Consider the following 14,252-nt stretch of genomic DNA (forward strand, 5'->3'; position numbering starts at 1 on the left):
ACCTGAGTATGATGGAACCTACTAAGTTTCACGTTTGATGAAGGGCTTGGCATAGAACATCTATGAAATGTTTTGTTTTCAAGCAAGTTACCACAATAGAGGTCTTCAGCGCATCGAGGCAACACACCAGAAAATAAAAACAGAAATATGCTCGACAGGCCTCTGAATGTAGGGTACATCTGAGAATCAATGATAAATGGCAACCCTTCTCATTTTACCAGAATGCAGCCATAAGGTTATCCTTGGAAGGGACTATTTTCATGCATCAAGAGAAATGCCTGATGGATGAGCGGAGCTCCAGACAGACGAAGCTAGTGCGACATGACCACTCAACAATGATTATCCAGGACGACTGCCGGCCATTGAAGACTTATCCCATCATCAACAATGACAGGAGTTTCAGTTAACGGTCTGGATGCTTGGTTAAGTAATGAAGCCTAGCCAAGTGCAAATAATTACCCTCACAAACGAAATGTTCAGCCAGCCAGTGACAGTCATAAGGATCACAAATGGAAAAGGAGAGCTCTGGATCATCGTCTTCAATGAACAACTCCAACTCGTATGTAACAGTGTGTGCACAGACAGCCGAACCAGTGAAGGAAGTTGAGCTCAGTGCCATCGATGGAGAGTCATAATACGTTTGCCGAGTGCTAATTGGACGAATCTAATCTAGGCACAATAGGTTAAATCTTGGCAGAAGAACAAGTCGGAGAGTGTCGGTCACTATGCGTCAGTTATCGGACGCATTCATATCTGGCGTAGGCAGGTCAGCCTAGATGTACAAATGTGAAACATTATAAAAATAGTAGGGATCATCCTTCAATATTTCAACGCTCATAAGCGGCCTTTCTACCCGAAGAACTGATACTTAAGAAGGTAGTCGAGAAGATGTTGGGAGGCGACACAGTTTATCCATCATTCAGCCCCCAGGATATTGCTGAAGAAGAAATATGATGCATGACGTCCTTCGTCAGTTATCGCCGACTGAAGAAAATCACTAAAAATGATGTTGTTGTTGTTGTGGTCTTCAGTCCTGAGACTGGTTTGATGCAACTCTCCATGCTACTCTATCCTGCGCAAGCTTCCTCATCTCCCAGTACCTACTGCAACCTACATCCTTCTGAATTTGTTGGTGTATTCTTCTCTTGGTCTCCCTCTACGATTTTTACCCTCCATGCTGCCCTCCAATTCTAAATTGGTGATCCCTTGGTGCCTCAGAACATGTCCTACCAACCGATCCCTTCTTCTTGTCAAGTTGTGCCACAAACTCCTCTTCTCCCCAATCCTATTCAATACCTCTTCATTAGTTATGTGATCTACCCATCTACAGCATTCTTCTGTAGCACCACATTTCAAAAGCTTCTATTCTCTTCTTGTCTAAACTATTTATCGTCCATGTTTCACTTCCACACATGGCTACACTCCATACAAATACTTTCAGAAACGACTTCCTGACACTTAAATCTATACTCGATGTTAACAAATTTCTCTTTTTCAGAAACGATTTCCTTGCCATTGCCAGTCTATATTTTATATCCTCTCTACTTCGACCATCATCAGTTATTTTGCTCCCCAAATACCAAAACTCCTTTACTACTTTAAGTGTCTCATTTCCTAATCTAGTATCCTCAGCATAACCCGACTTAATTCGACTACATTCCATTATCCTCGTTTTGCTTTTGTTGATGTTCATCTTATATCCTCCTTTCAAGACACTGTCCATTCCGTTCAACTGCTCTTCCAAGTCCTTTGCTGTCTATGACAGAATTACAATGTCATCGGCGAACCTCAAAGTTTTTATTTCTTCTCCATGGATTTTAATACCAACTCCTGCATTACCCCTATTTGATTTTGTGTTTATAACCCTGTAGTCACCTGACCAGAAGTCTTGTTCCTCCTGCCACCGAACTTCACTAATTCCCACTATATCTAACTTCAACCTATCCATTTCCCTTTTTACATTTTCTAACCTACCTGCCCGATTAAGGGATCTGACATTCCATGCTCCGATCCGTAGAACGCCAGTTTTCTTTCTCCTGATAACGACATCCTCTTGAGTAGTCCCCGCCCGGAGATCCGAATGGGGGACTATTTTACCTCCGGAATATTTTACCCAAGAGGACGCCATCATCATTAACCATACAGTAAAGCTGCATGCCCTCGGGAAAAATTACGGCTGTAGTTTCCCCTTTCTTTCAACCGTTCGCAGTACCAGCACAGCAAGGCAGTTTTGGTTAGTGTTACAAGGCCAGATCAGTCAATCATCCAGACTGTTGCCCCTGCAACTACTGAAAAGGCTGCTGCCCCTCTTCAGGAACCACACGTTTGTCTGGCCTCTCCGTTGTGGTTGCACCTACGGTACGGCTATCTCTATCGCTGAGGCACGCAAGCCCCCCCACATAACGCAAGGTCCATGGTTCATGTAAAATGATGTAAACCCATCATAATGCATTGATAACACTTTTGACTCTCTGTAGGGAGGGATGTATTTGTCCTCTACGGATATGCACAGATTACTGGTAAATCGAGGTTCACCAACCCGATCGGAAGATAATTTCTTTCTGAACAACTGTATGAGTTCAGAGTTGTGGTGTTTGTACTGTGCAACGCCAGAGTCACCTTTAAACGTAAGACGAGCAACCTTCTTCGAGATATTAAACAGACGATGCGTCTTTGCACCTGAATGAGATTGTTCCTTCGAATGCATTTGAAGAGCATCTAAGTTGCTTCCCAACTCTGGAGAAGCACGTTCACGGCGCCAGTCTTATCCTGAATCCGAGAAGGTGGCTCTGGTACTTTTTGCTCCAATTGCAAACCTCGTTGCATATCATCTGGTCTCATCCAACTCTGTGACATTCCACTCTGCGTTCATTCTTCTACTGCCAAACTTTCATTTCCAAATATTTCTATTCTTGTACAGTGTGGAAGGGAATCATGAACTTTCTTGCCTTTCCAGTTCTCATGCGTTCAAATCTTGTAATTGGTCCTCCTGTCTTTTGGTAAACCTGTTAGCTGTTGGTCGGTCTTAGGCATTGGACAGCGCCCGCTATTGTGTTCAAATCCACTTAGCGGAGAGCCCGCCTGGGTGATTGCGTCGCTCACGGCGAATCTCAGAGCTTAATACGATTCTGCGTCCGACCAGTAGCACTGAAACAGTCCCTTGTGGAATTCGATGTGCCTATGGCAACTACGATTCTTGCTTGCTGTTTAACTACTTCAGTGAATCTATTTTCCTGCATTTTAACGCAAAATAAAATATTTACAACGAACGAAGAAATTAAGTTGGGTCCAAAATACATCAACATTCGACAATATACAATAAGGAAATAAAATGACGATCTGATCCATTAATAATGTAATACACTGTCGATTACATATTGTGGTTTCTCACTTCATAATATTAAAAATGACTTAAGTACATTACGCGTTATATTTAGAGTTTCTGAAAACAAAATTTTGAGAATGGTACCCGACTTACCACAGAGAGCGAAGTTAGTTTCAGTAACCTTCACAAGAGACATTGGTCATACCAGTTACGTCACTGAATAACGCAGTATGGGCAGAGGAGGAGGAGGAAGAGAAAGAGAGAGAGAGGGGTGGGGGGAGGGAGGGAGAGAGATACAGAGATCAACCAGGTTCTTTCTGGCATTTTGGCAGTATCCTGAATGGTGAGAAAGCAAATTCTCTTTCATGGATTTGTAACAGTTATGGGTGGTTCTTATGATGGTTTCTAATTCCTAAAATTTCAATCCTTGAAATTATGTGTTATCTTCGTCCAAGAAATAATATTTCTACATCTGTGACATATTTACGTTTCTGTTTTTAAACAATAAGGTGAAGTGTGTGTTCTGCAGTTTCCAGCAGCTATGATTTCCTCGAACCAAACTGCTTTGTAACTTCCATTTTTGATTTATGTCATACCCTTGGGCAATGGTCCTATACACCCACGTATTCGTGAGGGGCTGTGTATGTAGTTAAACGGATTGCTGTTTTGAATGTCCGAGGCGTAGTGAACAAACGAAAAAATAAAGAGTGTTATACAACAGAAATGTAAGTTATTAAAAAATGAAAAATACAAGCTGAACAGATATGCGGACGCATTTTGGGCAAATTTTGCAGAATGCTAGAGGACAGTCAGCAAGTGACAACTACAAAAGACATTATGACAGGATGAGAGTTGACAGGGAATAATTATAGAGGGCAAACCCTGCAGGGTAAGGTGCTTTCTGTTGACGTCTGCTGCCCCCTTCACACTGGTCGCGGGATGCAGGCCATAACAGGCACAGGAAGCCGTTGCGGCGAACGCTGTGGAGGCAAGGGGTCCATCGCAAAGCCGCAGCCATACTCGCACACTAAGGCTGATATCCATCGCGCATGCATGCAGGGTCGCAGTGCACACGATAGCTGCCTGGTAATGAAACGCGCTACAGCACTCGCGTAATTTCATGACCTCCGATCACCTTTCTGTGCAGTATCATCAAACGAACCAACTATGAGAAACATACCTTTTTCGAATGTGGAACCAAAAATCCAAGTAGCATTCGTGTCACGACATGCATCACTATTGCACCACGCCATTCACGACCACACGTCTCGCTAGTGCCTATTCGTGGGAAGTAATGATTACTTTGTTCACTGGTAATTTAATTCACAGCATCACATTGCATCACGTCATATTAATCTCTTTATCTTCTACGACAGTTTATATAGACACCTTCTCATCTTGTCATGTACAACTTACAACCCCTCCATAGATACCATTAATATTTTGCTCTTGCAGTTTGCCTTTATGTCTGTCATTAGTACCTGATCATTTTGCTGTTGCTGCTCTTGCTTTACATTACACGTTAGGCGTTTCCTGTGTAACATTATGACATATATCTTCTGCCAATATCATTGTTCCTTTCTCCTCTTCTAAAAAGCCGGCCGAAGTGGCCGTGCGGTTAAAGGCGCTGCAGTCTGGAACCGCAAGACCGCTACGGTCGCAGGTTCGAATCCTGCCTCGGGCATGGATGTTTGTGTTGTCCTTAGGTTAGTTAGGTTTAACTAGTTCTAAGTTCTAGGGGACTAATGACCTCAGCAATTGAGTCCCATAGTGCTCAGAGCCATTTGAACCATTTCTTCTAAAAAGGTTTGATTTTCTTCACTGATACCTTTCAGATCTGCAGAAAAATTATTCATTCTTTCAAAACTGGGGAATTTAAGCGCTCTAAATGTTCCACACGGTTCTGTCTGATCTAATTTCTATTTTCTCTGAAAATGTATGTAATGACTACAGCCTCCTGATTTCCAATAATCAAACTCATATCGGCCATCTCTCATCTGACTGATGTTGATTTTTGTACCAGGCCTGAAATTCATAAGCTATATTAAATCTGTGTCTTTGGCACTCTTCCCCACTAATTGAATGCAAGAAGCACCCCTTAGTTGTCCACGTAATAAGACCACTACATCATAAGTTGGAAACTCATATTAAATTGATAACCAATTTGGTAGGACCTGTGTTATACAGCCGTTTTATATGATGATGGGTATCTTTTTAAGCCACAATGTAGGGAATCACTTATGCAATGATGAATATAGTTAACCCCACACCGAGTCATTTACGCTGTGTGACTGATATCTTCACATAAAGAGATTAATTTGTATTGTTTACAATTATTACCCGTAAAATCTGCACTTTATTGTGGTATTTTCAGTTAATAACAAATAAATGGAGTGCTGTACTAGTTACTGGCAGATAAACATAGCATAATACAATCTTTCACACCCAAAAAGTGTGTGTTTTAGATTACGATTAGGTTTATCGCAGTTACCACTTAGGAAAGTTATTCTGATACAATTAACGTATCTCCATCCAACACCACCAATAAGGAGAAACAATAATAAGCCTATTATGGTAGTTGTAATGTCGGGATCACTATGTTCGGCTTATTAGTTACCTTCAGACAAACTGAGGATTGTATGTTAACAAAAAAAACTACCACAGCTGTTATTTTAGGAGAATTTATTGAGCCACGAGTGGTTTCATTGTGTACGAACATCCGCAGGTTGAACAACAGAGAGAAATAACTAAAAGCTACTAAAACATATACATAAAATATTTTGTTTCAGTAACTTAACTTCCACTAGCTTTTAACATTATGTACGTCTTGCTGAATTGCACGTGTCCTGATAATGTTTATACAGAATGAAATCGATCGGGGCGCAACAAAGGACCTAAAATAACAGCCGGTGGTGGTCGGTTTCTTGATATTTATAGTAACCTTTTCGTTCGCGTCGACAATTTGCGGCGGTTGCGTACAACAAAATGTGTGTCGTAATCGACCGATAACAATCATCAAGTAGAACATTCATGAAATACAGTATTTTCAAAGCTAGGATACTCTGTTACTTAGTTCACCACTGAAAACTGCTGTGCATTCTGCGAGCGACGCGTATCATTTAGAAGAAGCAGCTCAACGAAATCTCTGTAATGTGATGATTTTACGAGAGAATCACAATTTTTAAGGGTCTGCCAACACATCGTTGTGCGCCGCAAAAAAGTAAAGGGTAGCTCCGTAAAAACTGACTTACATGGGATATCGTACATAAGCGTATTCCGTGCACAGTGAAAAGTTATCCCGTGTAAAGTTGTATCTGTATTGTTATACGGATAAAATTGTCACCCAAAACAGTTGTAAGTTGCCTGTCTAATGACCTCCAGAACCAACAAAAATCCGATTTTCAGAATTTCATTTACGTATTGGAAAAATTTTAAATTACACACCTAATCTACTTATCGTATCAATTGAAGACACGAAGTGTGTATACGAATCCGCGATCATTTTTGTTTTTATTTTGACAAGTCCGTCTTGCTCACATTAATTTCTTAACACTTTACGACCAGTTTCGGCTTATCGCCATCTTCAGATCGTTAAAATATTCTGACATAAATCATCGTCAATTACACATCTGAGTGCATGGTACGTGTAAGGAAATTAATGTGATCAAGACGGACTTGTGAAAATAAAAGTGCTAAAAATCGACTTATCAACAGGTACAAACGTATGTTGAAATATGTTTCAAGAAGGAGGTGAACTACGCCACTACCTGCTGTTAAAATTTCTTTATCAAGCAACCAGTTTCGGTCCTCGGACATCATCCAGTTCCTGTACATAATTGAAAGAACAAATGAAAAGCGTGATGAAACTGAACTGTCTCCATACGCTAACAGATGTACATGTTTGCGAAAAAAACTCGCGCAATAAACTGTCGCATAATTACGTAAATTATTTACATCATACTAGATGGTGAATACAACAACATTCAATAATAAAATCGATACATTCGTCACTGGAAATAATACGTAGAATGTGACAGACTATGTCAAAGCATCAATAAAAACAAAGATTCATTATATTTATACGTACTTACCTGTTGTTAAATAGGTATACAAATTACAGCGCCATTCACAGAAATGTGCCAAACGGTTCACTCATTCGGCAGCCAACAGGAATTCAGTATATTTCAAAAAGGAACGACCACTGATAGTATCATACATCAGTCTTCTTACCACCCAAAGAGACACACACATTTATTTTTGAAAGCAATGATTGACGAAAACATGCGAAATGAGTTACATACACTACTGTCTATAATAATACGTAGTGGACGTTCAAACGGTTCAAATGACTCTAAGCACTATGGGACTTAATATCTGAGGTCATCAGTCTCCTAGACTTAGAACTACGTAAACCTAACTAACCTAAGGACAGCACACACATCCATGTCCGAGGCAGGATTCTAACCTGCGACCGTAGCAGCCGCGTGGTTCCGGACTCAAGCGTCTAGAACCGCTCGGTCACAGCGGCCGGCAGCGTAATGGACGTACTTCTGACATAGTAGATAGGTTATTTGACAGAAAACTGAAGGCTATTGAAAACCTAAAACGGAAGAAAGTTACTGTAAAAAGTGTATAGATGAAAAAGGAAACCAAGTTTGTTACAATATGGGGAAGATATCCAATAAAATTGGATGTACTTTTCGGAATACTATGACGCAGCAGCTTTTAATACCACCAAGAACATCGGAAATATTGTTTAACACAACGTCGATAGCATACGCCAGTAGGGACTATAAATTATTAATTGTTGTGATAGTGACAAAGTCTGTATAGGACGAACCGGACGGAAAAATACTTGTCAAACACAAAGAAAATTTCTCAAATTTCTGAGAACAATCAGTTGACATTCTTTCTCCTCCTTAGAAATAAAAACTATTCCGTTTCAAGCATGGAAGGCAACTTAAAGTCTATGTATAGAATTGGCAAAGGCCATCACCTAGACTTTTTGAAGAACTGGAAATCTAAATACATTTATAAAATAACTCCAGCACAGTTTTAAATGCAAAATACTGGTCTAAAAATGGGATCTTTATCGAAAATTGCGGAGTCGCACTCTATACGGTGTTTCGTTAGAGATATCTGTATAGAATTGGCAAAGGCCATCACCTAGACTTTTTGAAGAACTGGAAATCTAAATACATTTATAAAATAACTCCAGCACAGTTTTAAATGCAAAATACTGGTCTAAAAATGGGATCTTTATCGAAAATTGCGGAGACGCACTCTATACGGTGTTTCGTTAGAGATATCTGTACTAATGCTCCTAATTTTCCAGAATGAGATTTTCACTCTGCAGCGGAGTGTGCGCTGATATGAAACTTCCTGGCAGATTAAAACTGTGTGCCAGAGCACTTGCCCGCGAAAGGCAAAGGAGTTCGAGTCTCGGTCGGGCACACAGTTTTAATCTGCCAGGAAGTTTCATATCAGCTCCTAATTTTACATTATTATTATATTATGTAGTCTATTACTTCCACATAATATTTTCAGTGATCTCTTAAAAGGAATGAAATCTTCATTTTCATTCATTTTAAAACGACATTTAAAGTAACTGCAATATGTATACCATCATGTTACCACACTTTTAAACACTTTGAACACAGTTTCCATGTTCCTTGAGTCTGATTTACCACTGCTGTAGTTCGTTCTAGTGCCAAGTCAATCTGTACAAGATATTACACTGCATCTGTTACAGTGTAAAACATTAAGTGAATTTACACTAATTGTACGCTATATACAACATAGTTTTAATCAGCGTGTTTTTGTTACTTTGTTAAACTTTATACAAGTCATACACTATATATAACTGTTCTTTTGGTCAGTTGTGTGAGATGTGATTTAAACTATCTGTCTATTGAGCGTTTTGCATTCTGTTATATTGTAATTATCCATGTTCTTCACTTAGGCGTATTTTGTATGCATCTGTTGTTTGAATCAATATGTCTATGTGCTTATTGTGTTAAATATTCTGTCAGTTCACATTAGCCACACACTGTATGCAGTTGTTGTTTTAATCAGTGGCAAAGTCATGTGTTTGTCCTATTACTTACTACAATAGTTTCCACCGGATGTGCCTTGTGCCATCGTTATAATGTAACTAAATTCTTAAGTAGTGTCAGCCTACTAACTGTCACATGTACTCATAGTAAAATATGACATATAATTGCCACTGGAATCTTACAGGTACCATCGATGTATATAGAAGCGTAGATCAACTTTTATTCAGTTGGTAAACAAGGATGGGTGTGTAGTCGACAGTACGTTACATACAAACCATCCGCTCGTAACGTTAATACTGACTGCTAATATAACACAAGCGACTGCACTGTTCGGCACATTTTTGTGGTGGACGATACAATTTGTATTTTTACTGAGAACAGGTAACTATGAATAAATGTGATGTACCTATGATTTCATGATATGCTGTGATTTCATTATTCTATGTGTTGTACTTTTATTTCTAGTGACGAATTCATGGATCTTATTATTGGAAGCTATTATTTTTATCACCTAGTGGACGTTGTAAGCCAACGGCTTTGCCTCAGTGATAACACCAGTTCCCATCAGATCACTGAAAGTTAAGCGCTGTAGGTCTGGGATAGCACTTGGATGGATGATCATCCGGTCTGCCGAGCGCTGTTGGCAAGCGGGGTGCACTCACCCCTTGTGAGGCAAACTGAGGAGCCACTTGATTGAGAAGTAGCTGCTTCGGTCTCGTAAACTGAAACAGGGCAGTGTGCTGACCACATGTCCCTCCACATCCGCGTCCAGTGAACCCTGTGGGTTGAGGATAACATGGCGGCTGGTCGGTACCGTTGGGCGTTCATGGCCTGTTCGGGAGGAGTTCAGTTTTGGTAGGACGTTATAAATATTTAATGAAAGTATGTGAAATTTTATTACGCTTGTCATTTTCTTAGTATATACGAGGGCAGTTCAATAAGTAATGCAACACATTTTTTTTCTGAAACAGGGGTTGTTTTATTCAGCATTGAAATACACCAGGTTATTCCCCAATCTTTTAGCTACACAACACTATTTTTCAACGTAATCTCCATTCAATGCTACGGCCTTACGCCACCTTGAAATGAGGGCCTGTATGCCTGCACGGTACCATTCCACTGGTCGATGTTGGAGCCAACGTCGTACTGCATCAATAACTTCTTCATCATCCGCCTAGTGCCTCCCACGGATTGCGTCCTTCATTGGGCCAAACATATGGAAATCCGACGGTGCGAGATCGGGGCTGTAGGGTGCATGAGGAAGAACAGTCCACTGAAGTTTTGTGAGCTCCTCTCGGGTGCGAAGACTTGTGTGAGGTCTTGCGTTGTCATGAAGAAGGAGAAGTTCGTTCAGATTTTTGTGCCTACGAACACGCTGAAGTCGTTTCTTCAATTTCTGAAGAGTAGCACAATACACTTCAGAGTTGATCGTTTGACCATGGGGAAGGACATCGAACAGAATAACCCCTTCAGCGTCCCAGAAGACTGTAACCATGACTTTACCGGCTGAGGGTATGGCTTTAAACTTTTTCTTGGTAGGGGAGTGGGTGTGGCGCCACTCCATTGATTGCCATTTTGTTTCAGGTTCGAAGTGATGAACTCATGTTTCGTCGCCTGTAACAATCTTTGACAAGAAATTGTCACCCTCAGCCACATGACGAGCAAGCAATTCCGCACAGATGGTTCTCCTTTGCTCTTTATGGTGTTCGGTTAGACAACGAGGGACCCAGCGGGAACAAACCTTTGAATATCCCAACTGGTGAACAATTGTGACAGCACTAGCAACAGAGATGTCAAGTTGAGCACTGAGTTGTTTGATGGTGATCCGTCGATCATCTCGAACGAGTGTGTTCGCACGCTCCGCCATTGCAGGAGTTACAGCTGTGCACGGCCGGCCCGCGCGCGGCAGATCAGACAGTCTTGCTTGACCTTGCGGCGATGATGACACACGCTTTGCCCAACGCCTCACCGTGCTTTTGTCCACTGCCAGATCACCGTAGACATTCTGCAAGCGCCTATGAATATCTGAGATGCCCTGGTTTTCCGCCAAAAGAAACTCGATCACTGCCCGTTGTTTGCAACGCACATCCGTTACAGACGCCATTTTAACAGCTCCGTACAGCGCTGCCACCTGTCGGAAGTCAATGAAACTATACGAGATGAAGCTGGAATGTTTGAAAATTTTCCACAAGAAATTTCCGGTTTTTTCAACCAAAATTGCCCGAGAAAAAAAAAGTGTTGCATTACTTATTGAACTGCCCTCGTACATTAGTCACCGTACAGTGATAGTTCACTATACAATGCTCTTTATAGACTGACGGGAAAAAAATCGCAACACAAAGAAGGAGTTGTTCGGCATTAACGAAAGTTGGTAGAGGTGTTTCCACATCTGAAAAACGATATCTACTCAAATTTCTGTCCAGTCGCGTAACAGCGAGGATGCAAATCAGGTTTGTTTCAAATGTACGGTGCAAGAATCGGGAAGGCTATTTACCTTAGAGACAGGATATGGTGAGTTGATGTTGGTCAAGAATGCCTTTAAGGCGACAAGTCATTATCAACACTTGACTAAGTTTGAACGAATGAAATGATAATCAAATCAAGACCTTAAGCTGTCGACAGTCTTTGATATACAGCAACGGGGACAGTTGAAAATGTGTGCCCCGACCGAGACTCGAACCCGGGACATCCTGCTTACATGGCAGACGCCGTATCCATCTAAGGCACCGAGGATACAGAGGATAGTGCGACTGCAGGGATTTATCCCTTGCACGCTCCCCTTGAAACCCACATTCCCAACTTAATGTCCACTCACTATATTCGTAGTGCCCCTGCCCATTACACTCATTACTCGCGGCAGACAATCTTACTGAGTCCCGTAAGAGTTCGGGCAATACGTGTGCATCCAGCACAGAAGAAGAAAGTCAATGGCCGGTTAGCCTGAACTGTACGAAGATGGTCATGTCCGAAAGAACAGATACCATCTTCGCTGTACATGACTGCTGGCAACGGTGGTCGCAACAATGTACCGTCGCAACAAGACGAGGGTCCAACTGGCCACGTGGCACTACATTGAGGGAAGACCACCGCGTTCGGCGAATGGCTCTGGCGCATCGTACTGCATCTGCAACTGCAATTTGAGCAGCAGTTCACACACAGTGATACAACGAAGTGTTACAAAACGGTTACATCAAGGACAGCTCCGAGACAGACGCCCTGCAGCGTGCATTCCACTGACCGCCAGCCCCCGCCATTTGTGACTTCAGCGGTATCAATGGTGAGCTCATTGGAGGGCAGGGTGGAAGCGTATTCCGTTTTCTGGTGAAAGATGGTTCTGCCTCAGTCGCAGTCGAGGCCGTGTAGTTGTCAGAATGAGGCCAGTTGATGAAGTGCACTCAAACTGTCTGCGTGCTAGACACAGGGGACCTACACCAATAATTATGGTCTGGGGTACGATTTCTTATGACAGCAGGAGAAATGTCGTGGTTACTCCACAAACCTTGACTGGTTATTCGACCTGTTCTGCTGCCAGTCATGGACAGCATTCCAGTTTTCCAACAGGATAATGTTCGCCCACATGCCGCTGTTGTAACCCATCGGGCTCTACTGTGTGTCGACAGGTTGCCATGGTCTGCTTCATCGCCACATCTCTCTCCAATCGATCACATACGGAACATCATCGGACGATAACTCGAGCGTCATCCACAAACCGGATTAACCGTTGTTGTACTGACTGACCAAGTGCAACAGGCATCGAAGTCCATCCCACAGACTGACATCCGGCACCTGTACAACACAATACACCGGTTGGTAATGTTACAACATTTCGCATTTTCGATGGCTTATCTTGCACTTACATTAACCTGCGATCTTGCAATGTCACCTAGACAAATACAGGATGAGGCTTCTAAGTCATAACACCCCTTGTATCTCCTCGACCGTAATATATACAAAGATGCCGTTTGGACAGTGAATTCCAGGGACAGAGGCTACTTGAATACATCGAATTTCATGTTTGTGGTATGTTTTATTACAGCGATATGAGGCCACCTTTGGTTTTTTTAAATGGAACCCTATGTTAAATTTGAGCGAAACATGATGGGCTTAAAAAAGACGGTTTCAAATATGTGTGTATCATAAAATTTGGGCGAATAGCTTTTGAGACACAGATCTGTTCTTCTATCGCGTTCGTCCTTCAAAGCGGCGTTGTCCAGTGCGTCCTTTCCTGTTTTGTAGAGTACATGGTAAACAACGCGAGTCCGTCCTTACACAATCACTCCCATTTACCCGACAATTTACCCCGTAATTCACTGCCCAAACGGCATCTTTGTACCCGTTACGATTGGGGAGATGCAAGGGGTTTTATGACTTAGCTGCCTTATCCTGTATATTCCAAAACTTTCATTACTTTGCATTAATTATTTTTTGGTGCTACGATTTTTTTTCCTGTCAGTGTATGTTCTTACAGTGGCATGCAGGAACACGGTAGTGGTCCATGGACGGAAACAGGTTGTTCGATGAAGAAATTTTATAACAGCAGCTCTTGGAGCAAAATCATGACTTCTTACGTTAAAGGTTTAACACAGTAAGTTAAAAAAAAATTATAAACTGTGTATTGTATGTCCTGTCGTAGAGTAATTCACGTCGCCCAATTTAGCCAGACGATATTTATCCACCGACTGCCTCTGTATTTAAGGGGTCAGCGTGTCGGCTGCTATGCGATGGATCCGAGTTCGATTCCCGATACTGCGCGGAACTTTTCCTTGGTGTGAGGACTTGAACAGGATGCACTCAGCCTCTTGATGCCAACTGAGGAGCCAGTTGAGCGAGAAGTAGCGAGTCCTGGGTGAAGAAAGCCGATAATAGCGGGG

The sequence above is a fragment of the Schistocerca piceifrons genome, chromosome 3 (genome assembly GCF_021461385.2).
Source record: "Schistocerca piceifrons isolate TAMUIC-IGC-003096 chromosome 3, iqSchPice1.1, whole genome shotgun sequence".
In the NCBI taxonomy this organism is placed as follows: Eukaryota; Metazoa; Arthropoda; class Insecta; order Orthoptera; family Acrididae; genus Schistocerca; species Schistocerca piceifrons.